At 34.3% G+C, this 27,180-nt stretch overlaps 1 protein-coding gene across 1 annotated transcript in view; it reads left to right on the top strand.

Moving 5' to 3' along the window:
• Nucleotides 1-27,180, top strand: part of Alk (Anaplastic lymphoma kinase) — a 1,262,077-nt gene that overhangs the window by 515,595 nt on the left and 719,302 nt on the right. The window lies entirely within an intron of this gene.

The raw sequence follows: 27,180 nt of genomic DNA, 5'->3' as shown, positions 1-27,180 counted from the left end.
CTACTGTATGATCGAGAGTACATTTGTATTCCTGCAAGTTCTTTAACAAATTTATGATTCGTCTAACAACAAAATTTCTAAATTTTCTGTGGACAAAATATTTCCATTAGTATTTAACTACGTCACGTATGTCGAAATACTTAAATATTTTTTTATACATTATAGTGAATTGAGTAAAGTACTTTTCATGTGGAGGATTTCAAACTGGTCAAGTAAAAGATACCAAATCCATTTGTAACTCCGAAACCTTGACTATTTATAAACAAAGTATCCGTGTAGGCAATGTTACCCATGAGACAACAAATACATTTTTTTATTTGAGACTACAAACATGTGAACAAAAGTCTATTTCTTTGCTTTCGCCGGTATTAAACATCTGACCGCCAGAAGTATCGCCACTTAAACGCTGTGATTCTGACTGCTTTTACATCTATTTTTGTTTTGAAATTGTTTCATGTGTAAACCACAGAAAATAAATAATCTTAGCTATGATCCGCTTTATACACTGTGCGCTTCACTCTCGTTTACACTAATGTTTCAATCTAAATAATTCAAATTAAAAATAGAACAAGGGCCAAAGCCATATTTAGATTTAAGCATCAATATTTACGAATTTTTACAATAAATTTTGTGATGATTTCGCGTAATTGCAAACTAAACCGTGTTGTTTCAATTTAATTCTTTCAAAATGAATTGCGATTATACTGTGTATAAACGTGCTTTGGTGTTCATTATTAGAAAAGGGTCGCAATCATGTTTAGTTTTGAGAAATACTATTTCTGTAATTGTATAGTGATTGGTGAACAAACTCAAACTAAATATATATTTGTTTAGGTGTAAGCAGTTAGAGGTTTTAATGAAGCACGATTTTAATTAATGGTGTAAAACGGGCCAAAACTTTTGCCACAACAATCAGTTAGGGATATTTTTTTACGTAGGTACAAGTAAGTACAATCGATAAACTAACAATATTTTTTGAGATACTAACAGGAGGTCTCGTTTGGGAAAGTGCGTAAAGGTCTTTCGAATCCTTACAAAGACTAAGAACAAGGGCAGCGGAAGGTTTTCCAAAGAGCAATTTCCGCTTTCAAATGAGACTTGTCACTCCCTCACTACACATTGAATATTCAGTTGACTTCCATATTACCTTAGAATATTACAAGGTTGGAAGTGAGAATGTGATATTTTACTGCTTGAAAGGAAATTTTCCATTTCCGTTTTCTGATTCTACGTAGTTCTGAAAGATACAGGAAATTCACGTTCGTATGCAGATATGCATTCAATTTAGCTCCAAAACTGTATTAATAATTCTGATCATAATTACTTAACAAGAGTGATTCTGTTTCGTCTACCATGTTACTGCGAACGACAAAAATCATATTTTTAAATATTTATAATGTTAAAATGCAAATTTCTCACAATACTCTGAATTTATGTTGGAATCCATCTCCTAAAATCAAGAAATCATACATTAAAATCATTTCATATACGTATGAATGTATGTTAACTATGCATAACAATTGGATTTCATTTATTCATTGATTACAATACCAAAAATACTGTATTCTGTGTGTCTAAAATTGGAGAAATGATTGATAACAAAGTCTTTCGACTGTACATAATAATCCTTTACATGTTTTGTTACACACTTTTATACCCGATTCATATACATTCATAATTAGACAAATAACTATACGTAAAGTTTTGTTCATTTCTAGTCCATTAATAAAACGTTTTTCATTTAAATGTTCAGTATTTGATAATAAACTTTACGCGTTAATGGTGCTGAATACTGCGTCATTTATGTTATTAGCTCATTGATTTTTGTATAAAATTATTTTGTTTCTTTTTCCTTTGAGAAAAACTGTAATTTCCATAATTTAAGTTTACTGATTTCTTCAAATTTATCTAAATGTCTCTAACTTTGTGGAAATCTAGTTATATATGATTTTAATATTTAGCAATCAAATTTTGTTTTAAGTAATATTAAATTTAAAAATACTGCAAAATCATTTTCAAAAAGCAAGAGACATTTAACTAGATCTACAGGAGAAACCAATAAAATCCAATGTATGTTTTCGTTTTAATTCTGGCTCTGCCGCTTATTTATACATATATGCAATATTTTCTTGAATAATTATAGTACGAAATACAGGTTGATACTATTTTATCGTATTCACATATTAAGGAATAACATATATAGTCAGTACAATCCACTTACGAAATGAGTAAAAATAGTTAATGTCTTGTTCCGAAAGTTCAGTGATTCAACTTTATCCCTTTTTCCCCAGAAACCTCATATACTATATATAAACAATTGACTAAAATATCTCTTTATACTTGGTAATTAACCAATCATAGCACCGCTACAACCTAGTGGCCTTCATCATTTGCTTTTTGGTTTGCTTCGAAGATTATTTTTGCAGTAGTAGTTGATGCTATTTATTAAATAATCTTTTGTGATGATCAAAGGAATAATTAGTATGTCTTTTAAAAATATTACTTTTGTTCGTTTGCAGTAAAAATATATTGAAATGTTTTTCTTTAGAGCCAGCAAATAGTCCAGGATAAGCTCTTCACCAATTTATTATAAAAATAAGTTTCTATAAACAATTTATAAATATAAAGTTTCTTTGTAAATGAAAAGCATTCCCAAGTTCAGTTATGTCCTTAGCAACAACAGTGGGTTCGGATATTTGGGTTTAGTTAGGTTTGTACGGGAACCCTTTCGCTCATGGCAGCCTCCAGGGTGTGTTTGTTAAAGGAGCCTGTGTTCATAGAGGCCTCGGGAGTCGGTTTATATGGAATTTCTTTTGCCCATAGCAGCCTCATTAGGTAGGTTGTAGTTAGGATATCTCCTTTGCCCAGGGTGCTCTCGAGAGATAGGGTTTGATTAGGAACTCCCTCGTTCAAAGTGACCACAGGACAAGGTGTTGTTGTTTAATTTATCAGTCAAGAACTGATACCTTGATCCTCTTGCGGCCCACTTTTATGGATGTCCTCTGGGAGTTTCATTTATCTTCTGTTTCCTCTGGATCGGCTTCATATCTTCCAGTTTTCACCTACTATCGCCTGCTTGTAGTTGTGTTGTAAACAATAGTACGTTCTTACAGTTGTGACGTGTGTTCATAGAAGTAACATACTCGTACAAGAGAAGGTGGGGATCCTTACAATATACAGGGTGTCTCAAAACAACACCGACAACGGTTGGGAGGCAATTCTTGACATTAACACTGAAAAAAAGGATTTGGTCAGGAATACCAAATTTGTTTTGCCAGGGCATTTGGTCACTTTATTTGGTTAGTTTAACCAAAATGTGGTCGTTTATTCCAAACTTGTTTGGTCATGAGCACTATATTTTTGGTTAGAACATTTGGTTAATTAATTTTGTTATGCGAACCAAATCTCAAGTGATTTGGTAAAGATTTGGTTTTCATGACCAAAATGTTTAGTTACAAGGTCACGTGTATCCATTTAATTTCTCGGTAAACATGGCGATCGCGGTTTGAGCGTATGAGTGAAAATATATAGTGTTTCTACCGAAAAAAAAAAATACCACGTTTAACTAAAAACCACAATTTTACACCGCTTGGAATTCAAACGACGTGTGTGAAACAGACTTTTGTCTGCACTATCCAACTTTCAACACCAAAGTTTCAATGATGTGAAGTGACAAGTAATTGTCATTTGGCGACAACACAACGGATCTCGTGAGCAACAAATTAAGAACTTGAGTTTCCTCGTGGCTAAGTGGTTAGCATACGCGTCTTTGGCGTGGGAGTCCCGGGTTCGATTCCCTGCGGGAGCTCATGTGGTTCAGATTCCACGTTAATCAGTAGGTCCACGTCTCATATAGCCTCGCTGCTGAAAGGGACGCTAAACTAAAATCAACTGAATTCAACAACTCAAATTAGGAACTTGGAACTTACCGCTGCTAGTCAATGTGTTTCGAGGTAAGCTTACTTTCTCGTTCGTATTATTTTACTGTTATTTAATGTGTGTTGGCTATTTTATTGGCTGTAAATTTGTCATAACAAATGCGTTAAACTTTACAATACACGCTCCAGCTGCGCATCAATATGTAGGACCACTTCAAAAGGGTGTAGTAGAGTAGGATAGGGTACAGTAGAGTAAGATAGGGATAAGTAGCGTAGAGGCAGGAACGGGTTAGCTTAAGTTTAGGGAAGTTTTGACCCATTTTCATAGAATTAATAGAGTGTAATTTCTATTTTTATTTTCAGTTTAGTACCTGTACCAAGAGTATTTGGTAGTTGCTACCAAATGTTTTGGTCAAATTCCCCACATGCAGGTTTAGAATTTACAACTAAATTAGTTCGTTCCAAGAACTAAACCTGAAAAATTTTAACCAAATTTTTGGTATTCCCAACCAAATTCTACTTATTTGGTTATTATTTGGTCAAAATTACCAAATGCATATTCGGTAATTGTAAACAATACTAGGTTGTTGCAACCAAACAAATCGTAACCAAATGATTTCGTGCTGGTGACCAAACATTTAGTTGGCGCTATATTGACCAAACGATTTGGTAACCAGCACCTACTTCTTGGTCAATCTGACCAAACCTTTTTTTCAGTGAAGATAAGACAAAAGGTATAGGCCAATTTGAGTGCACAAATGCTTCCTTTCGGAGTTATAGGCTGCCGAAAACATGAAAAAGATGAACTTTAAAAGTCTATAGCTCCAAAACTATGAGACCTACCGTAGTCGGGTCAAGACTTCACTCAGGAACTATTATGTTTCCTATCCAAATATCCATGTTTTCGAATCCTGTGGTACTTCAGTAACAATTTTTATAGAGGTAGTTGGTGAGTACTTCAAATTATATGCCCGTATCCAAATTATCTCTGTATAAAAATTGTCGCGGAAGTACCGCAGGATTCGGAGACATGTATTTTTGGATAACGCACATTAGTTCCTAAGCGAAGTCTTGACCCGACTACGGTAAATCCCATAGTTTTGGAGCTATGGACCTCTAAAGTTCATTTTTGCCTATAGCTCCGAAAGGAAGCATTTGTGCACCCAGATTGGTCTATAGTTTTGGTGTCAGGAATCACCTCCCAAACGTTGTCAGTGTTATTTTGTAACACTCTGTATATTACTTTTTTGGTGTTAATATTTAAAAAAAAATTGTAGCCTCAGGCATACTCGGCCTACCTACTAAAGCCACTTCAGTTATAATCAAGTTCTTAAAATTGGAAATAGTCTCAAAGAAACAGAAATATTAATTCCTATATTAATGGTTGGGCTAAAAATAAATTTGGCGTAAATTCTCAATACCGTTAACTTGGTTAAAGTTAATTAAAATGCTCTCATAGTCTGTAGCGCACATATTCCTTTTCTCATAACCTAATATAGAACTTACATTTCATAAGCTTATTAATTTTTTCTTAGCTTAATTTTCCGTTCGGATGACAGACGTTGGTAAGTAGATCGAAAGATAAGGCACAAATTTGAATAAAATTATTAAAACATTAAGAAATTATTATTATTATTATTGATTTGGGTCTAAGTTCATTTCTAGCATGGAGACTATATAAACATCGTAAAGTGAAAGTCGAAGCTGAGCACCTTACAGGGAATCGAACAGTGGAATATACGCACAGAAATAATGTACATTATCAATTTTGCTCTGATGTACAGTAGAGCGTCGATTATCCGAACGTCGGTCAACCGAACGACCGCTTAACCGAACTGTGTACTCGCTCGCACCTGTTACTCTCCCACCCCACCGTCCATCATCCCCCTCACTCCCAAACCAAGTTTCCCACAGTAGTCGCCGCACTCAGCCACCGCTGGCGGAACATTGCTTCTAATGGGGCCTTCATAAGGCGCTGCTGACCGGCCAAGCCGCCAGTCGCTGTGTTTTAACAATCAGCACACTTCTTTTTATGAATAAATTTACTGTAAAGTACTTCTTTTTGGCAAATAAACATATACAGTTCGATTATCCGAACAAACCAGTTTTCCGAACACCCATGTCCACCAATTACTTCGGACAATCAAAGCCTACTGTACCACTTTTTTTTTTTTTTTTTTTACAAAATACACTACTTGTAAAGTAGTTTGCCGAAGTTTAGAATGAGCTAATACGTAATGAATTGGTACGATAGAAAGCGAAGCTAACATTTGAGAAAGCACTAGTTATCCATTATTCTTAACCCGAATATCATATTTTCTTGAAGAATGCATATAAAAGTATCTTGTTATAAGGGACAGATTTTCAATATCTTTCACGCTCTATGAAACAAAACATTGAAAATCAATGTTTCCTATTGAAAGGCAGAATTATAAATCATCTTCCGAGAGTTCCTTTCTTTCATTCTCTTTTCTCTCTTTCTTTTCCCCCTGTTTCTTTCATATCAAGACTGTAAGTAAATTTATGTTATGAATAGCGTTTTGCTAAGTAATTAGTTGCTTTCTTTTATATTGAGTATACTAGCACAATGAAGGTAAAATAAAATATTTATTACTGATTAGTACACAATAAATGCTATATATTCCTAGAATGATATTCAAAATAGATGTAATAAAAAATCTGTAAATATTTAAATACTTTCATAAGTTATACTGCTATAAATTTTAGTTTATATTTGAGTTTAGGGTCTCTGTTAGCAGCGAGGCTATATGAGACGTAAAACTACAGCTTAACGTGGGATCCGAAGCACGGAAGCTCCCACAGGAAATCGAACAGGTGTCCTACGCAAAGATGTGTATGCTATCCACATGGCCACGAAGGAGCTCTCTGAAATACTCAAGTTAATCAATAAAAACAGTATACTTATATACACGAGGAACTCGTATCTTTGTAAGGAACAAAATAAAACAAGAAATACATGTTTACACTTTTCTGACTATATTTTGTATAGATTACATGTACCAGGATATCCAGAAATCTACGGAAAGTCCCATTTTGCCAGAAGACGTTCCAAAGTGTTTCTGTTCAAATGCATATGTCCATTTATGTCTCAAAAGCGGGACATTCTGGCTTCTGAAGGACAACCGCAAGGAGACTTTATACCATCTAAATATGGCCCATTATAGTCACATACCACTGAAGTCCAAAAAAAGATATTTCCATTATCTTAGAGTTTCTAATTACAGCTAGCCAGAATGTTCAGAGGAAGAATATGACCTGTTGAATATCCGCAGGACATCCTTGTGAACATGTTGTGTGTGTAAAGCATTGATTATACAGCAGAAACACGTTATACCGCGGAAGTTGGATGATGTGTTTCACAGTTGCGTTATAACCTTACTACAATGTAATGAAACTTAAACGTTACGAGTATGTGGTAGTTCAAAGAAATTATTAACATGATTTCGTTTTTGAAGTAACTACTTATGCAAGCACTCAACTTCACTATTCTTCTCGATTCGAGCTCTCTTTTCTTTGTAGTGCAATATTACTTTCAGCTGAAGACACAAAGTACACAACTTTTCTTCATTTTCATCCAGTCCCTTCTTCAATTTCCACATTCACGAATCATACTCGTTTTAAACATGACATTTTTAACTATCAATTATCTAAACTTCTAATTCAGTTATTCCACATTCACACTAACAATTCTCTGATCCAAAGATATCGGAATTTCGAACTAGATTGTACTCATAAAAGAAGTTCTAAATTCAGTTTGTCTTCTGGATACATGTTTGTGCCCAATATATTACAGACTCGTATTGTTTTTAAACGTTGGCAAAGATACGTGAGAGGGCGTTCCTCTAAAACAATACAGTTAGTCGAATCATAACATATGACAAAAAGTTCATATATATATATATATATATATATATATATATATATATATATATAGGGTGTTTGAAAAATAACTCTTAGTTTTAAGTATAAATTTAATTGTGAAATGAATGAAAACTTACATCAATGAGTACATAGTATCATGAAAGAGGATTACTTCAAGTTCTGTTTAATGTTGTTAGACTTCAACGTGGGATCCATTTGTGGTCCTGCACACGTCGAGACGATATTCCACTTCTAGCCATGTGTTCACCAACATTTCAGGTGTAACTGTTCCAACCACCGCGACGATTATTTCCCGTAAATGATTGATGTCTCTGATCTTTCAACTGTACACAACATTTTTTATGTGGCCCCAAAAGAAAAAGTCCAGTGGGGTTAAGTCTGGGCTTCGTGGTGGCCAAGGTATTGGGCCTTGCCTGTACACCTTCCTGGAGAGCGAGTGTCAAGAGCCGCACGCATATGGTTACTGTAATGAGGTGGGGCGCCATCTTGTTGAAAAAAAAAACACACAAGACCCTTTTCCGCCTCAATATCGTCCATTTGGAGAAAGACGTACTCTGTCAGCATGTCATAGTAAATATCCCCGTTTATTGTTTTTTTTTTCTACAAAAATGAAAGGATCAATCACACGATCTTCCATCAAACCGCACCAGACGTTAAGTTTGGGAGAGTCACGTTGATGCTGAATAACTTCATGTGGATGCTCTGTCCCCCAAATTCTGCAGTTATAACGATCAACTGTTCTACTGACATGAAATATAGCCTCATCAGAAAAGAGAATCATTTTTAAAAACTGACATAATCATCAATTCTGTGTAGAAAGTCAGCAGCAAACTCGTAGCTTTCGATTTTATCAGTAAGTTTAATTTCATGTAACAGTTGCAATTTGTAGGCGCGCAACTTAAGTATTTACGCACATCATACACAGTACCTTTAGGCACTCCTAATTGTAGACTACGTCTGGCCAATGACTTCTTCGGGCACCGAACACAAGAAAGACGGATCTGTTTAACATCTTCAGAAGTTCTTGGTCTACCTGGTGATTTTGCTTTTTAAACACTACCGGTTTTCTTGAAAGACTTTAGCCAGTGACGGATAGTTTTTTCTGTAGGTGGTTCACCATCATACTGACGTCTAAAATTACGTTGCATTGTTATAACTGACTCAGTTTTCACAAGCCAAATAACTCTGCGCTTTCTGTTGCGGAGTACACATTGTTGTTGAGTTGCTCTGCACTCCACGCCTGCCTGGATTTAACTGAGGAAACAGAGGAAAAAAACAGCACTGGTGCTGTCTCAAGATCAAGCAGACCTACCAACTGCAGGGGAGCCGAACTTGGAGAGTTGATGAATCAAACACCACAAACTAGAATAGTGTATGTCACTTTGTACAGATTCTAGGACACATTAAAACTAGGGAGTTCTTTTTCAAACATACTGTTTATATATACCTATATATCAGGGTGTTTCAGATAAAACGTCCAGTGCTTATAAATCCGAAACGGCTGAGAATAGAAAGATGAAACGAAAACTGAGATAGGAAAATGTCATAGGGCGCATCACATAGTGTTGTTGTGGTGACCCCCAGGGCCCTCCTTCAAGGGGGCCCAGGGGCCAACTTCAAATTTTCAAATAGGAACATGTATTGATTCATACTTCATTCAATAGTCCTTGAAATACGAAACAACTTTTGTAGGAAACAATTTTCGATTTGGGCCACCGTTTTTAAATGGCCGCAAAAAGTGGGTCCTATATCAGATAAAACGTCCAGTGCTTATAAATCCGAAATGGTTGAGAATAAAAAGATAAAACAAAAACTGACATAGGAAAATGTCATAGGGCGCATGACATGGTGTTGTCGTGGTGACCCCCAGGGCCCTCCTTCAAGGGGGCCCAGGGGCTAACTTCAAATTTTCAAATGGGAACATGTATTGAATCATACCTCATTCAATAGTCCTTGAAATACGAAACAACTTTTGTAGGAAACAATTTTCGATTTGGAGCACAGTTTTCAAAATGGCCGCAAAAAGTCCTGTATCAGTTTGAAGTTGGCACCTAGGCCCCCTTCACTAAGTTTCCTGAGGGTCACCACAACAGCACCACTTGATATGCTTTACCATCGTTTCTATCTCAGTTTTTGTTTCATCTCTCTATTATCAGCCGTTTCTGATTTAGGCCTATAAGCACTGGACGTTTTATCTGATACAGAACCCACTTTTGCGGCCATTTTGAAAACGGTGGCCCAAATCGAAAATGGTTTCCTACAAAACTTGTTTCGTTTTTCAAGTACTATTGAATGAAGTATGATTCAATACGTGTTCCCATTTGAAAATTTGAAGTTGGCCCCTGGGCCCCTTGAAGGAGGGCCCTGGGGGTCTCCACAACAACACCATGCGATGTGCCCTATGTCATTTTCCTATCTCAGTTTTTGCTTCATCTTTTTATTCTCAGCCGTTTCGGATTTATAAGCACTGGACGTTTTATCTGAAACACCCTGTATATATATATATATATATATATATATATATATATATATATATATATATATATATATATATATATATATATATATATATATATATATATATAAATATATATATATATGTGTGTGTGTGTGTGTGTTATTTCGTTATTTCGATATTACAAGAAACGTGGCATATGTGGTGGTTTACTTAGCGATTTGGCCTCCACCACTTTTGATTATCACATATGAATAATAATAACAAATTATTATTATTATTATTATATTATTACATTGGTTAGAAATCAAAACACTGATAAAAGAGTTGTCTAGGGTTAAAACTAAAATTATTTGTAAAATGGACCTGAATTTATATTTTGTATTAAAGTCAAAATTCTAAAACATAGTTTACTCTTAACATTTTATTTCTTCTTATTTACTTTAGGCTAAACAAAATTTATTCTCTAATAGACTCGAAAAGTTCTTAGAATTCTCTCTGCGTCCTCTGCTTGCTAATTAGTGCTACAATTTCTTTATCATGTTTGTAGAACTCCTGCGAAAAGCGTTCATTATAATTATTGGAGCTAAAAGATCCAGTCTCAAAAGTTACCACTATTTCCTATAACTTATAAAGGGCTGTGGTGATTGGTATTCTGTGCGTGCGCGTATTTGGATTTACAAACAGTTCAGCCAAACCTTAATTTTCAAGAGCGTCTTCTCTTACTTGATGAGCGCTCCGCGTAATTATCTAAGGTGTGAGTTCCCAAACACAGAAATTCACTATCAGAAAGAATGTTTGCTAAATTTAAATTTTAAAAGGATATCAATTAGGAAGGTAAAGGTAGGAGCCTGTCATTTCAGAACTTAGATAATCAGTTATGGTCAGGTATTGTATAAGACTCTATCGAGCCTGTATAGTCCAAGTTTTTGGAGTCGGTCTTAGTATTATTATAAAAGTCATGCATTTCTCAAAAAGACTCGAATCCTTATCCACAGAGTTCGGTGAAACACTTCAAAACCTACTAGCTATTCCAAAAACAGATTAGTTTTAAGAATAGAGTCCAACAAGGGTCTCATGTTATAATAAGAAAAGTTCACCGTCCGTATAAGTAGTAGGATTAGAAAAATGACTCTTATAAAATGCATTACCAAAATTCTTTATAAATATAAAAAATAACGACTTAAATAAACAAAACCATAACCTCTCGATCGTCCTACGTGAAACTCCGTGAATCTCATGAACTAAAATTGTTCGAGTTTCTAACTATATAACGAGAAACCTACTTTGACATGACAGCCCTCATTATTCAAGGTTTCTCTATTAGCCAACAGCATTCAGCTGAGTTCCCAAGTTCTCACTATGGACTCTAAAACAAGAAGAAAAGACAATCCAACATTTAGAACCTTTTAGACCATATATTAACTAATGGTTTGTAAACACGGTATCTCAGCGCAGGGCCGAGCATCTCCTTTATACTATCTCTGCTGTAATGTTAAGAATTAACGAACAAAAAATGTTTCAAAATTAAATCATTATACTGTACATAATAGTAGTAATATAAATATGTACCATCTCTATATATCCAGGCCTGGAATTAGTCCCAACACATTACTAACATATATACCGGTATGTATATTGAGTACTTAAAATTACATTAAGATATTTTAAGCAAGTAAGTGTCACTAGAGTATACATTTACACATAAGAAAACATACACAAAGGAAGAAAGAATACAAAAACATACATCTATGTATTTATTTCAATATTACTTTGAATAAAAATAGAGAACTGTGAAGAAATTAATGTTATAATACGAAATCCGGTCTGTAATTAATAAGAATAAAATATATTTTAAATATTTAGTTTAATTGTAACAAATTAGAACTAACAACAAGTAAATAAATAATAATTGATTAAGTATTTATTTTGCGAAGTATATCTATATTACAATTGTAAAACATCGTAAGGTATATCATAATAACGTACGGTATTTTTTTTTCTAATTTTGTTTATATTTCTTAAAAGTTAACAAATTTTTATAATTTACAACATAAGAAAGTTAATAACACAATTCTATAATAAAATACGCATATTCATATTTTCTAAAAAGAAAATGAAGTAATTATGATTTAAAAGGAGTGTTCTAATAATGTCTGAGCTGCTATGCTGTTTATATAAGACGAGTATGCATTTGAATTCGTATTCACCTAACGCTACAACTGTATACTTTTTCTTTATTCTAGGTAAGTAATGCTCTGCTTCAGGTAAAACTGATCATAGACGAAAGAAAATAAGATATAAGTAAACCACAAGGAGAGATTTTGTGTATCTTGTAAGTACTCTGAATGTTTGTTTTCTTCATACGTTCTTGAATCAATTTACTTGTCGTTATTTATAGTAAGATGCTGTTAATGTCAGGAAAGCTAATGGTAGTATTAGGACAGTAAATAGTAAGTGGATAAGCGTAGAATATAATGCATTCAATTTTTAAATAATAGTTTACATTAACGAAGTAATTTGAGTGACATGTAGTTAACCATTGTTAGCCATTTCTAGCCCCTATTTATTACTTGTTATACTCCTATTAAACCTCAACTATTTCAAGTAGCTCGTCAAGTAGGCTTATCTTACACTCGCCCAAAACTGAAAACTATATGCCTCTTAACAGAAATCAAACCCAAGACCTTTCGCAACAAATTTCTGTGTGACTATGAGAGAACAGTATAATATTCACAACATGTATCAGATAAGTAATCGTACAGTGGACTTACATAATATTACCTAAGTATAAAGTAAAGGAGATACATGGCGTTATCTACATTAAGAAGGTATTTCTTCCGCAAAGTAGAATTACTGCTTAACACTTCTCGCTTCCTCTCTTTAATTCCACTCTTTTGATATTTATTTCAATTTGATTATTTAATAAGTTACGTGAAGGTAATAAGATATTCTATGGAAAACTAGGTAATAAATGCTCATATTTTTTCTATAATTCCAAGGGCCACGGTGGCTTAGTTATAGTTGCACTTGTATCGCGCAGGAGGTTCGATCCCCAGCTTGAGCCGACTTGACTTTGAAGTGGGCAAACACTGTGCTTTAAGGTTCTCCCGTTTCCTCTCACTTTCTTCATTCCCTCATTATTCATTCATTCTTATGATCACCATTCCTTTTAGCCTATATGACATAATCGTGGAACGTAAAATTTAAATACTACATTTCATTTTTTTCTATAATGCCCCCACTATATGCCTACAGCTACATAAATGAAACTAACTTCGGGTGAAACACTCAAACAAAGCAATATACGTCCATACTCGTGCTTTGTGTATCAAAAAATAACTTGCAAAATTATGAAATCTGTTATGAAGTTCATCTTAGAAAATATAAGAGAACATGCAGATACCATTATCAGCTTGTAAGACTGTCAAAACCAAAGTTTAAAAATAGAAAGAAATAAACCCAGTGCTGTGATACAAAATCTAATATATTACATAACAGCATTACATATAATGAAAAATATATTTCAGCTTATTAGATTTTGTAAATCACTATCATCAAAATAAATTGTTGATAAAGACAGTCAGCGTTAAGTATTATAATTTGCTACCAGTGCCATTAGTCATTGGCATCAACCCGATGAGTAAGAGTTAGGGAAGGTAGGTAAAAAAGCAATTCTGGGAATAATTAACAAAAGGAAAATGGTTAGGCATTGTTTAAGATTTTAATTTAGTACGGATGTCGTACAAGATATAGTAAAAGATAGAAGGATAGGACAATTAGGATTAAATAGGACAATTCTTACGTCAAAACTAAGATATTAATAAGGAAGACCATGATACATAAAAGCTCCTAACTACAGCAACTAATCTGCCGCTAATAACTAATGATAATGACAACGTTAACCATATGTCACTGAATTCTTTTGCGGGCCTTAAATTATTTTGTCACATACAGTAGCGTAATGTGTAACTGAAGTTTATATGCATTAGATTGAGCTGTAACCTGCACTTATTTTTAAAATATAGTAAATTAAAAAGAAAATACATGTTCAGTTCTTTTAGGTTAATTAATGTCCGCCGCTAATAATAATTCATGATGAGACTTATAAACGATAAACGATTATTTAGATTAAGGTTAGTTACTCTTAGTATAGGGTTACCGGATTATCCGTTTTACTGGATACTGCCCGTTCTTCGTACTCATTTTCTTCTGACCCATGTTTTTTCACTGCAGTATGGAAACTTATTTTTCTTTAATTCCAAGAAAGAGAAGGAAAAATTAGGTTCGTATTATACTCCTTGCTTGTTGTGCACAGGTCATTTTAACCACTTTGCATTTTTGTATTTTTCTTCTTCCTTTCAGACATTCCCAAATGTAATGATAAGGTCAGCGCAATGTTGAACACTTGACTTCATCTAGAATGTTCTTGGCATAGAAATTTCTTTACTTTTATTGTATTCCTTGTAGTCGCTGCATGAACTATATTACTTATATACAATTATATACGGATGCAAAGAAAAAAAAGGAGAATTTTTGGGTGTAGAAAATTTATCCTCATAAAGAGAAAGATTTGGGAAAGAAACGGATTTTTAACATTTTATGATTTTCTTATTTCCGTGACGGATTCTGCAATTTAAAAAGAAATGCATTTACAATAGTCCTATGTTCAGTCTGGAGCTGGCTATCTATTGGTTTCCGAACTGGCATTTCATAAGTGGTCAGTAAGTGTTTCTTATGGGGCCAAGTTGGTACCTTAACCACCTTAACAAGTTCCTGAAATTTATATATCTTGTCATGTTAGTTTATGCATAAATTCTAAATGATAATTCTGTTTCACTAAGTCTAATATTACATTTTCAGAACAGTAATTGCTAACACTACATTAAATTTTCACTAGAATGTTTTTAGACATAAAACGTTACTCTAATAGCTTTACAAATGATTTATTCAAACTAGAAAAAACATTCCGTGCACCTACTTGCCTTGCCTTTTTTCAGTCCTATCGAGTAATGAATTATCCTTGATTATTGCACTTCTCGTGTTTTTTTTTCTTTCTTCAGAATACAATAATCAAATGCTTTTCGTGTTATAAGATTAACGGGAAGAGATAAGTTGCACGTATCATTATTTCTGTTCAAGAAAAGTTTAAAGTTTTCCTGGCAGAAAGCTATGAAAAATAGTTTTCTTTGATTGCTAGAATCACTATAAGTATACAAGTTTAATAACATTTTGTCACTTTTGCATTAACAAGATAATCTTTGTGCGAGTATTAAATTTATAACTATGATTAAAGGTAATTATGAATGGAAATTTGGAGATACTTATTCGGTTAAATTTTATATGCACTGTCTATAAACGAGAGAAGAAACTTCAATATTAACATTAAATTTTATATCACTGTTTGTATAACTTGAACACACACCATGAACAGATTAATATGGAAGTATATGGTATCTACGACATACTACCTGAAAAAGTTAGAGGTAGTTAAAAATAGAGGAAACCTATGTAATAAAAAGCCACTTGTCCACAATTCCTTTTTGTAATTGATGAATAGGCAATTCCGTTTGAAGATTTGAATAATCATTACGTGTCTTGAAAGCTATAAATTATAATGTTTATAGAAGTTGTTTATAGGAAGAAATTAAATTAAATTTCTAGCTTAACATCTCATGCTATTGTCGTTTAGGCTAAATAAAACAGATTGCTATTAAGGATGAATGATAGTAAAATAGTTGATGAAATGATATTGTGGGAGGAAAGTGTAGAACCCCGAGAAAATTTATGGACACGGTTATGTCCACTACAAACTAAATTGGTCTTTCATCGAATCATAGATCCTTGGCATCAGTTATAAGCGCTCTACCGTCTCGCTAAGAATTTGAGTATTAAGGTTGTCAAGAACAAATATATTTATTAACTTAAATTTATCTGCTTTAAAATGGGTAAGATTGAAATACACAGGAAGATGTTACTACAGCACAGTATTAGGTATAGGAAACAACACGTTTGGAATTGGACACAATACTTAACCAATTGTTTGAGGGATAGGTAACGAAATTCATCCTTTAATAGAAGTGTCATATTTTAGAAGAATTACATTTATGCGCCTTATCATGGATGGAAATTTGAAGAAAATCACTTTCATCTCCAGGTAATTCATATGATGAAAGTAAAGATTTCATTAATTATTTTATACGTAAATCTTGAAATATTTTAGTATTTTCCTGGAAATAAGATTTATTTTGTTTGATTATTTATTTATTTATGTATTTATTTATTTATTTATTAAATTTCATGTTTTAATAATTCGTTTAAAGATGTCAGAGTACAGGAAAAGTAAGCAGCATATGCAAATAATAATCTGACCAATGTAGCCATTGATACTTCTGTAATAATTTGACTAATCCTAGTCCTCTACTTAATCCTTTACTAAAAGCCTCTAATTTTTAGTTTCTCTAACAAATTTCATTTCTAACATGTTCATCATTCGGTTTCTGGAAATCATACTTTTGGGACTTAATCAAAACATGTCAACGAAAGTTACGTCTCAACTTTTTAGGCGATTTCTCATCGCTCTAATCTGCATAGTCATTTGAGTTTAGGATGAATTGATTTTCTAATACATTCTTACGCAACATTAAAGCTATAACGATGGGATATTTATTTCTGCCGGGATTTGAATCTAGTGCAGGTACCGGATGCAATTCACCGTACAAGATCACCGTACTCACACACACACACACACACACGCAAAAAAAAAAAAAATCTTTCTCACCACACTATATCCTATCCATAAGAGCTGGACTAAAGGATCATTTTATAGTTCTTAGCTATTTGAATTTAGGAGAATGCTGACGTGTTTAAATGTTCAACATTTCTCTTTCCACTACAATTTAACTCGAAGTGTAATCAATATTATAGCATATCGCTTTCCGTGTAATAAAAGACATATGGTGATATTTTGTTGTAAGACAAGGTAGAAACTTGTATTTTTCCCTTTAATGAAGATATACACCTTCTGATTCGCTATTTTGCGTATATTATTAATTCATACCACAAAGTAATAAACCTGCCATGAAATGTCAATTCCTGCACTCTTGGGAGCGCTTATTGTGTGCAATGGGGTTCCCAATTAACTCCTCATTTCCTGTAACAATCTCTGAGTTATTACCACTTAATTAGTCAATTATTCACTCATCTTACGTAGTATTCTGATTTGCAGGAACTCAACGATCGATTTTTGGACTTTCCGAGATAATGATTAGCGATAACCTGTTTACATTAACTGTACAGATCTGTAATTCAAACTGTTTGTATTTTGCGGCTAGAAGATGGTACTTACTCAACCTTACTAGAGTCAGCTGTAGTCTTACGTGTTGATATTGATGAGTGAAGTTGTCGACTAGATATGATATTCCTCACTTTTAAGAATAATAGCAGACTGCTAGTCCGAAGATCTCTTTCATTTTATTTAATTTTTAATGCCTTCCGTGCGACGACAGGAGGAGCAAAGGTCAATCCGAAAGTACAATGGATTTACACATTTCGTAGTCTGTGCATAGTGAAAGAATGATTTTTCTATGACCGTTCATCTATTTATCTGTTCGTAACAATATCTAAATTAGATACACTGGCCTAGAGAGCACATTGTTCAGCGTTTCAGGACCAAATTTTAAATTTAGAGTTTTCATAAAACTTTTACAGGTGGATTGTTATAATTTTATTTTTATTTTCGAAAATAAGGGTAGTTTCCTTTAAAAACATTATTTTCTCAAAAACGATTTTAACAGTTTCATATATCTTCCGTATTTATCAATATTTCAATAAGAACTCTACATTACAAGTCATTTTCTTGAGAAATTCTACAAGGAGTACCTTATTCTTAGGGTGAGTTATTCAGATGATTTTCTGGAAAATAAATCGGAGGACTGTTGTTCATATTTCATAAATAAACGTTCCATTAACACATCTACAACTTGGGATAAGTCATTTCTAATTAAGAGCAGATTACTCTTGGGGGTTGAATTCTCTCAGTACGATTTTCACAAACAAAAAGAACTCATTAGATGTTCTTAAAAATGCTTCGTCAACAACAATAAAACATAAGTAATTTTGTGTGAATGAATCCATAAGGGTTAGTTCACCCTTGGGTGTGAGTTGTTTGCGGACGATCCCAGAAAGAACTAATTCGAGTTTGTTCATATGTGGGTTCTTTATGGTTCCTGTCACCACGGCATGGCTCGTTCTCAGTTTGCGGATCGAGCAGAAGACCTGTAGATACAGAAGTTAGCTGCGAATATACTGAATAAGCAGTCGCGGCCAGACAACAAGGAATGGTCCTCCAGCTTGGGGTTTTGGGTTAGGCTAACAACCTCATCTTATAAAAAACAGGCACTTGTTCAGAAACATTCCACAGAAGTTCATCGAGATCCTAATACGGCAAATTATTTATGCGTTAAGTATCAAATAATACTTTTGATAAAGTGGATACTTTCAAATATCTAGGATCAATATTATCAGACGAAAATCACATTCACGAATAAATTAGATGTCGACTAAAAGCAGGGAATTCGTATTATTATTCAGTTCAAAATTTCTTATCGTCACGAAATCGGTGGAGGAACTTGAAGCTTAAAATATATAAAATGATAATCATGTCTGTTGTTCTGTATGGTTGGGAAACATAGTTGCTTACCCTGATGGAAGAACATAGATTGAAAGTATTTGAAAGCAAGATCCTGAGACGAATATTCGGACCGAAGAGGAAAGGGAATGGTTAAAGGCGAAAACTTCATAATGAGGAACTACATAATTTATACGGATTGCCAAACATTGTTAGGGTCAAGTCTATGAGGCTAAGGTAGGCAGGTCATGTAGTAAAGATGGAAGAACATAGGAACGCTTTAAAAGTCTTAACTGCAAGACCAACCGAAAAACGACCATTAGGAAGACCTAGGTGCAGATGGAAGAACAATATTAAAATGGATCTCACAGAAACAGGAATACAAAGTAGAAACTGTATCCAGTTGGCTAAGGATAGAAATCAATGGAGAGCTTTTGCGAACACGACATTGAATCTCGGATTCCATAGGCCATAGAGTTAGTTAATAACCGTAAAATATGACGTAAGTAATTTCTCATAAAAAATCTACATGGGGTGGTAAACTCTTGGGACATGTTTTCTTCTACTATTTCATTAAGCGACTGAAATTTCGTTAATATTTCGCCAATAAATGTTTCCGTACTAACTACAACATTAAAATGGCGAATTTGAGACACAGAAAACGAGATAGTTTATTGCAAGGGTCCGTAGTTTTTCTTTCTTATATCGCAACATTCTATATCAGCGACGCAAATCTAGCTCTTTCGAAGCACGAAACACTGTATTGTGCGTATACAGGGATGATGTGAAATAGCGATTCACTCTTAGAGTGTCAGTGTTATACCATGACTTGATGTTGTTGGCTGTCGGGGTATGAGCCGGTGTAACTACATTTTTCACGAGGTTATAGTAGGTAAAATATCAACAGAAAATACATCATTAGGATATTCACAAATATGAGGTCATTAAAAGAATCCGTAGTTGTCTCGGAAGCAGAAAAGACAACACGACTCTTAGTTACTACGCATGTAATGCCTAACATTAAAAATGTTGAGTAATTGCGCCATCTGCCAATTTATTGATTTCATTGATTCATATGGGGAAGTATGTTATTTTTTCTTTGAAATAATCAAAAGTTTTATTAACTTATTCTTCAAGCCTAGTTAAATGTATCATTCTTTGTTAAAATGTATTTGCGTTAAATACACATTTAAAATTAATTCAATTAAATTTGATTTACATTTCAAAAGACGGGATCCATAGGCCGACTCCGTTGTTACTAAAGAAACGAAATAATGAAAAGAGAGGAAAGTTGTTGAAAACAAATGGGTTTTCATTCTAAAATGGTGCGTTTGTTTTGATTTATTCGCACTAGCAATTTGGGCTTCACGCTGTAAAACACCTTACGTCAAAAACAAGTGTCGTTCCTAGCAGTGATACCAACCCGTGGGAAAAATCCCATTTCATGGGATTTTTGACCTTAATTTCTCGAATAGGAATAAAGGGAATTTTCGTAGAAATTGGCAGTATACATTAGGGGGTTTTCACGTATTAACTTCATCGACTCAACAAAATTCTCTATTGGCGAGGAAAACTTAACAAAAGGACGTAAATTGCAGTGCCGTGCCGTGGAAAATCAGCGCCCGAGGCGAGAGTATACGACGGCGCCCCCATAAATATATTTTAAGTCTTTTCTCCTTTCTTCTCCCGATTTTTCGCCCCCTTACTTTGGCGCCCGAGGCCGTCGCCCCGTTCGCCCCCCACCCGGCATGACCCTGGTAAATTGTACTCTGATATTCTAGAAAAAATAACAGAAGAAAGTAAAATACTAAATATGAAACAACCAATTTCCAATACGTTCCAAACGCAATGACTGAATGAAGCTTGCCTTGTTTTATCACGTTCCGTAGAACATTACTGCACGAAAACATTATAGGAATAATAAATTTTGATAACTACATTTTCGACCTCATTTTCAAATATTTCTTTCAATTAAGAAATATACTTGTTCACGAATTATTTGATAAACACGAAAGAGCGGGATCTGTGGATAATTCACTCATATATTGAAGAAGGTGTGTCACAGACAGTAGTTTCACTTTGCATATTTCATTAGTTTCGAAACTTTTGTAATTAGTATAGTGTGGAAAGAGCAAAAATGGGAATCCTTGCCTGTTGAGATGAGGTTTAGTAACATTTCAGGTTGGCATAACTGGTTTCGAGTTCAGTACGCTGTTCGAACGGATCGGAAGGGCGCGCAAAATGACATGGGGGAACGGTAAACATTGTCATCTGAAGGTATTTAGAACACTTTGTGTCTGTCTTCCAACAATGTTATACTGTTGTGTGGTGAAACCCCAAGGAAATTATTATTATTATTATTATTATTATTATTATTATTATTATTAATAATAATAATAATAATAATAATAATAATAATAATAATAATAATAATAATAATAATAATAATAATAATAATAATAATAATAATAATATACAGAGCAAGGAGCGTATAAATAGGAGGAGTGATCAGAAAGTAAGGTTTCAAAGACTGAAGTGAAACATGTACATATTATTTACATAAGCAATAAGGCAAAAGATAGTACATACATTAGTTTGTTTCTCGACATAGTTTCCGCACTGATTGAGGCACTTGTTGCATCATGAGATGAGTTCGACGATTCCTTCCTGGTAAAAAGGTTGTCCTTACATGTTCAGCCATGTTCTCACGAAATGTTTCACCTTCTCGTCTGAAGCGAACCGACGGCTTCTTAGGTTCTCCTTTAAGTGCAGGAACAGATAAAAGTTGCTTAGAATGAGGTCTGGGCTGTAAGAAAGATGGTCGATTATGTTCCAGCGGGTTTGCCATTTCGCTCCTCTTTGATGACGTTTCCTCTACCAGCCGCAAACTTTCGATACCATTCTGCGACATGCTGACGAGACATTACAGTCTGTTCGTAAACCTCTACCAGCTGCTGGTGGATGTCGGCCGCGGTTACATGTTTCGCTCACAGAACTCGAATAACTGAGCAGACTTCTTCGCAAGACCAGCTTTCCAAACGAGTCGCCATTTGTGTTTACCTTCAACTAGCGCTATAGATGTCTGAAACTCTGCACAGCCTATGCAATAAATATACTGTACACTCTTCATTCCTCTATAACAGACGAAACTCCAGAAATATCGCCTTCTAATCTTAGTTTCTGGTCCTCCCTAGCATATTAAAAAACAGTAAAATTATTCCATTAAAATTGCAGTTCATTCTAAAGAAAAGAGAATACTTCTTCATACAAATCAATGGGTTTAAAACTAAAGATGGCGAGGTACTCCACACTCTGCAAAAAATCCACACAAACTAATCTATTCTGTATCATTACGCTGAACAAATATTGAAACATTTTGTAAATATATTTCAATCTACTACGGACCATATAGCCTCGCCTTACTTCACTTCGTATTTTATTGATAAGCATTTTAGAATTTAGATATCACATTCTGACGCCATTTTTATTTCTGCTTCTAAGTTTAAAGTTATGGTTCTTGCGTTTGTTTTTCCGTACTCTTTAAAACTGCAGTACTGGATTATATTTTAATATCCAGTGAACATAATAATTTATATGTTATTCCACTAATCATTCGAATTCTGTTTCTTCTTTCAAAGCTGTTACGCCATTTTTCACGAAGCACAAGACTAAAAGAAAGATGCTTCTAAGGAAGCTCAATTTCCGCCAATTGCTGAGCTGAATTTAAACACGTTCACCATAACTGGAGTTAGTATTTTGAACACGTCTTTATGAGGCCTTAATTTTTCATTTGCTGCAAAGAACGCTAATGTAGCACTGGTTCCATTATTGTTACTTCTGTTATACGTATTTTAGTTCAAGTCACTGATGTAACATTATTAACTTCCCTCAAGAGGTAGCTTTATCTTTCTTGTTTATAAACTTCATTTACGCCCCCCTCCTCGTCTCTTCAATTTACCAGCCTCCACTTCTATTTTTTTCGCGTTGTTTATTTTTCACACTGTTTTTCTTTTTCTCTCTTCAGTGAACTTCATATCCCATCTCGTGAAGTGACGCGTCTCGGCGCCTCTCAGTCCAATGAAAAAGCCGTGTTAAAAGCCCTAATTTCGGATAATGTTTTGTTTTGGTTCAATCGAGCGAACATGCTTTTGTTCTTCAAGGGCACCCGTGTTGTTCCTTGGCGGTGTTTTTTTTTTTCTTTTTTGTCCTCCTCCTTGTCGGGTGAAATGTGTGAGTGAGTGGCTTTTGTTCTCCACTTTCTTTCCTTATCTTCCGTATTTCTGGTTTTTGATATGAACGGAGAACAAAGAACTATTAGTGGGAGAAGTGCTCTGTCTAATTGCAAATTGAGACACATTCATTTGTTACCGGTGCTCGCTCTGTGGAATATTAAGACCTTACAGAAATATTGTGACGCAGTGTATACGGATATGCCTACACACAAAACGCATAATATACGATATTTAAAAAAAGTAATAGAAGAAAAAGATAGCTTAAACATCCTATTCCCGGATAAACTCATGCATACGAATATCTTAAATATTCTTACTCGTTATATTACTATTTTCTTGAATCAATTTTTCTTCGAACTTTAACGATAAAAATAATACACTATCATAGTTTAAACTTTAAACACCCAATTCCAAAATGAAATAAAATTAAATCTTTGAGTTTTACGTCCCACGCTTATGCCGGTTAGGCTAAAGGAGGTGATGATGAGAAATGAATGAAATAGCGGAATGAAGAAAGTGTAAGGAAACAGGAGAACCCCGAGGAAACCCACGCACACGGTGTTTGTCCACCACAAAGTTCGCTTGGCGGGAGCTGGGATTGCACCCGGGACCCCATGCACCAGAGTTGAACGCTCTACCACTGAGCCACCGGGGCCCAAACACCAAATTGCGTCACAGACTATTCTAATTAATATTTTATGACGTCATAGCTTGTTCTCTCTTTCACAGTACAGCTCCCTCGTAGTTTCAAGGTGTGATCAAAAATTGCGGTGAATGTAGTTGCACAGTGCCATCTATCGATGTTGTATACATTTCAACTTGTAAGCCCGGTAGCCTAAACGTTTGGTATGGTCAGTGCTGAGTTTGAACGAGTTGTGACATGTTACATGTTAGTTGGCTTGGAGAGGCAGAAGAGTGAGGACATGTTAAAGAGTGTCTGTCGCTCCAACAGTAAGTTATGTTCTAAGCTGCAAGAAGTAACAAAGAAGCTCACCAACAGTGGCGAAGCGTAATCCCACAAGTAGTTTAGGCCGAATAAACATTCCCATTTAGCTCCACTACAAATGTTTTGAAGTTCAGTTCATATTTTCTTCTGTCTGAAATTTGCAGGAGGATGGGGGTAATTTCCTCTTCAATTGCTGTTTTCATTTCTTGCATACTTGAAAATGGAGGCAGAGGAAAAGAATGTACATTCTTATTGTTAGCTGTCAAATTTCTTAGATAAGCGTTTGTTATTTGCATCTCTCGCTTTAAAGTAAATACAATACAGCATTTAATTAATGCATCACGTGATAACAACTTCACCAGAAATGTTATGCTCAGAAGGAACTTCATTTGAATCAACGCAAGATATTTAATATTGTATTTTCTACAGTAACGTATTTAAGGGAGTGGCTTCAGGGCTTAAGCACTCACCGAAATTTTATCGCAATTGTTATTATTTTATATATGTTGCAGAATTTTCACATTTCTAGGTAAAAACTTAGCAAAGCCCCTCCCGAAACAAGCAAAGTCCTTCGAAACAAAATCGTAAATAGCCCACTGATACTATGAAATGGAAAACTCTAAAATTACACACACACAAATATTATTATTTTATGCTGTACGGTAGCGTTTGGTAAATTTACGTCTATACATATGTTTAACATCTCCAGTTCTGGTCATCTCTGACAGAAATACTGTTTAAACGCAACGGAATAAGTAAAATCTCTTTTTTATCCTCTGGGTAACCGAGTCTCAGTCGAATTACCGGGTCACTACGGATTTCAATCCTCGACCCAGTGGTGGTCTATAACCTAACCAACTTCATCCGACTGACACGATGATCCGTTTGAACTCTTAGCATGTTCATTCTATCTGTGCAAATTACGTTATATCCGGAAGAGATGAAATCAATGCTGGATATTCGGAACAGATAAATCTTCGGAAAAGACTAGAAAATGGTAACCTCTTTGGTTATTTGAAAACATTTTATTTATACTAGTTGTACACAAAATTTGTTTCCATTCTATAATTCGATGTGTTTTATTCACGTTGAAATTTGAAACATGCTACATCTATGAGGAGCATGAACTTTTACTTTCGAACATTTGTAACTTTTCATTACGATACAGTTTGGACATTTAATACACGGTATTTCTGATAGAAATTTAACAGTAAAATAGCACTCTTCAATATTCTCTTTTTTTCTTTCCTTTTCTTTTCGTTTCGTTATTTTTTTGTTCAGTTTGCATTAGTAGTCTGAAATGGAGGATATTACCAACGCTATCTCCTAGGTATATTAGAATATATTTTCTTTCAGTACAAACAATGAACACTGCCGAATTTGCAATCGAACCAAGTGGAAACAAAGTATGTGTCTTAAACTTTTGACATTATCCTAGATGTGTCTCGGAGATCTACTGTTCTATTTGAAATTGAATATGCTATCCATTATGAAAGTGACATAAAGGAATGTTTAAAGCATGCGCTATATATTCGAATAGTTCTGAAAAAATGTGTAAAAACAAACGTTATTCCTGTATTACTGTTGGATTTCTGGAAACGAAACTTTATAATGGTTGGATTTCTGGAAACGGAACTTTATAATGCTAGGTTCTTTTCTTTCTACTTTTGAATTCCACAGTTTTATTTGTTCTCCGTTTTCTTTTTCTTGTTCTCTCCCCTTCTCTCTCTCTCTCTCTCTCTCTCTCTCTCTCTCTGCCTCATTTCTGAATCTCTGTGTAATAGACATCCATTAGTTTCCATTTTTCATCGTGTGTTTCAGTTTCCCCCTACATCAATCTATGAATCTTGTTTCGTCTCGGTTTTGTTATTTCATTTTATCGAAACTAATACTTGTGTACTTTGAAATTAAAATTGCGCTCATGTTGCTAGCTAGTTTTAGTATGGGAGAGAAGAAAGGAAGAGAGCGGGGGGTCTCTTTACCTGACAGGATTATGGGATAAGAAGGTGTATATTGGGTGGCCTAACTGCACGGCATTAACTGTCGCAATTTATTTGATACGGAGTGTACAATAGTTTAGGGCCTTGAATGCAGAATAGCGAAGGCATCACGCAAATGGCGGCAAAGCAAGTCATCAATATATTATGGGAGACCGGAGTATTCACGAACACTTAAGCTTTGATTATAAATAACTCTTTTGTTTTTAGAGATAAAATTAAGATTTCTATAGAAAGCATGGAGTCTTCCATGTTTACTAAAGTGCGGAGAAAAGTCAAAAGTAACATTTTTGAACAAATCACTGAGGTGTTTTAAAATGTGCCTCTGTTTGGGATTGCCCCAGTGGTCGGGGTTATCCCGAACATACTATTTACTTTAAACTTTCTTTTACGAGAGAAGCGAAATGCTTTAAAATACGTTAAAATTATACCGTAATTTAGTATTTAAATCTTTAATAAGAATTATAATTACAAACATGACTCAAGTTAATGAGAAACATGACCAGACTTCATCATCTTTCACACTATTACAAATGAAAGCTATTAGATAATAGGTAGACAAAATGTACTCGTATGAAACAAATTTAGAAATAACGGTGTATTAAGTAAAATATTGATTAAAATGAAAACATTATTTGGATTTGTAGAAATCACAGATATACGCATCAATATTTTGCTTCCAAGGGTAGTATACTTAATTAGTTCAATGTTCAAATGCGGTTAGTGGGCTGAACACAATTGGCTAACTGCTATTGGACGCTACTAGGCTAAATAAATATGTAAAACACTCTGCGAATCACACACATAAAAACACACAAATTGCAACCTATGATGAAGGATCAGATGTCTAAAATAGAGTTACTGACTATAGAATAATGAAGTTTTCTACTAATGGTTTAAAATAATAAATATACCAAACTATTCTAATTAATAAAGCTAATAACGCTTATTACCAAGACGATCTATTTCCCAAACCAATTTCATTAACTTATTACTTACTTTTCCATAAAAAATAAAAGTTTTTGATCATTTATTTCACACCATGGGTTAATCCCGAACACTCCGGAATAATGGCAAACATTCTGTCTGGCATTTCTGCATGAGACACCATTTTATTGTTAAAGTTGAAATTATTTGTTG

The sequence above is a fragment of the Thermobia domestica genome, chromosome 9 (genome assembly GCF_964235325.1).
Source record: "Thermobia domestica chromosome 9, izTheDome1.hap1.1, whole genome shotgun sequence".
NCBI classification, from domain to species: domain Eukaryota; kingdom Metazoa; phylum Arthropoda; class Insecta; order Zygentoma; family Lepismatidae; genus Thermobia; species Thermobia domestica.
This window is presented reverse-complemented; position numbering and strand designations above follow the sequence as displayed.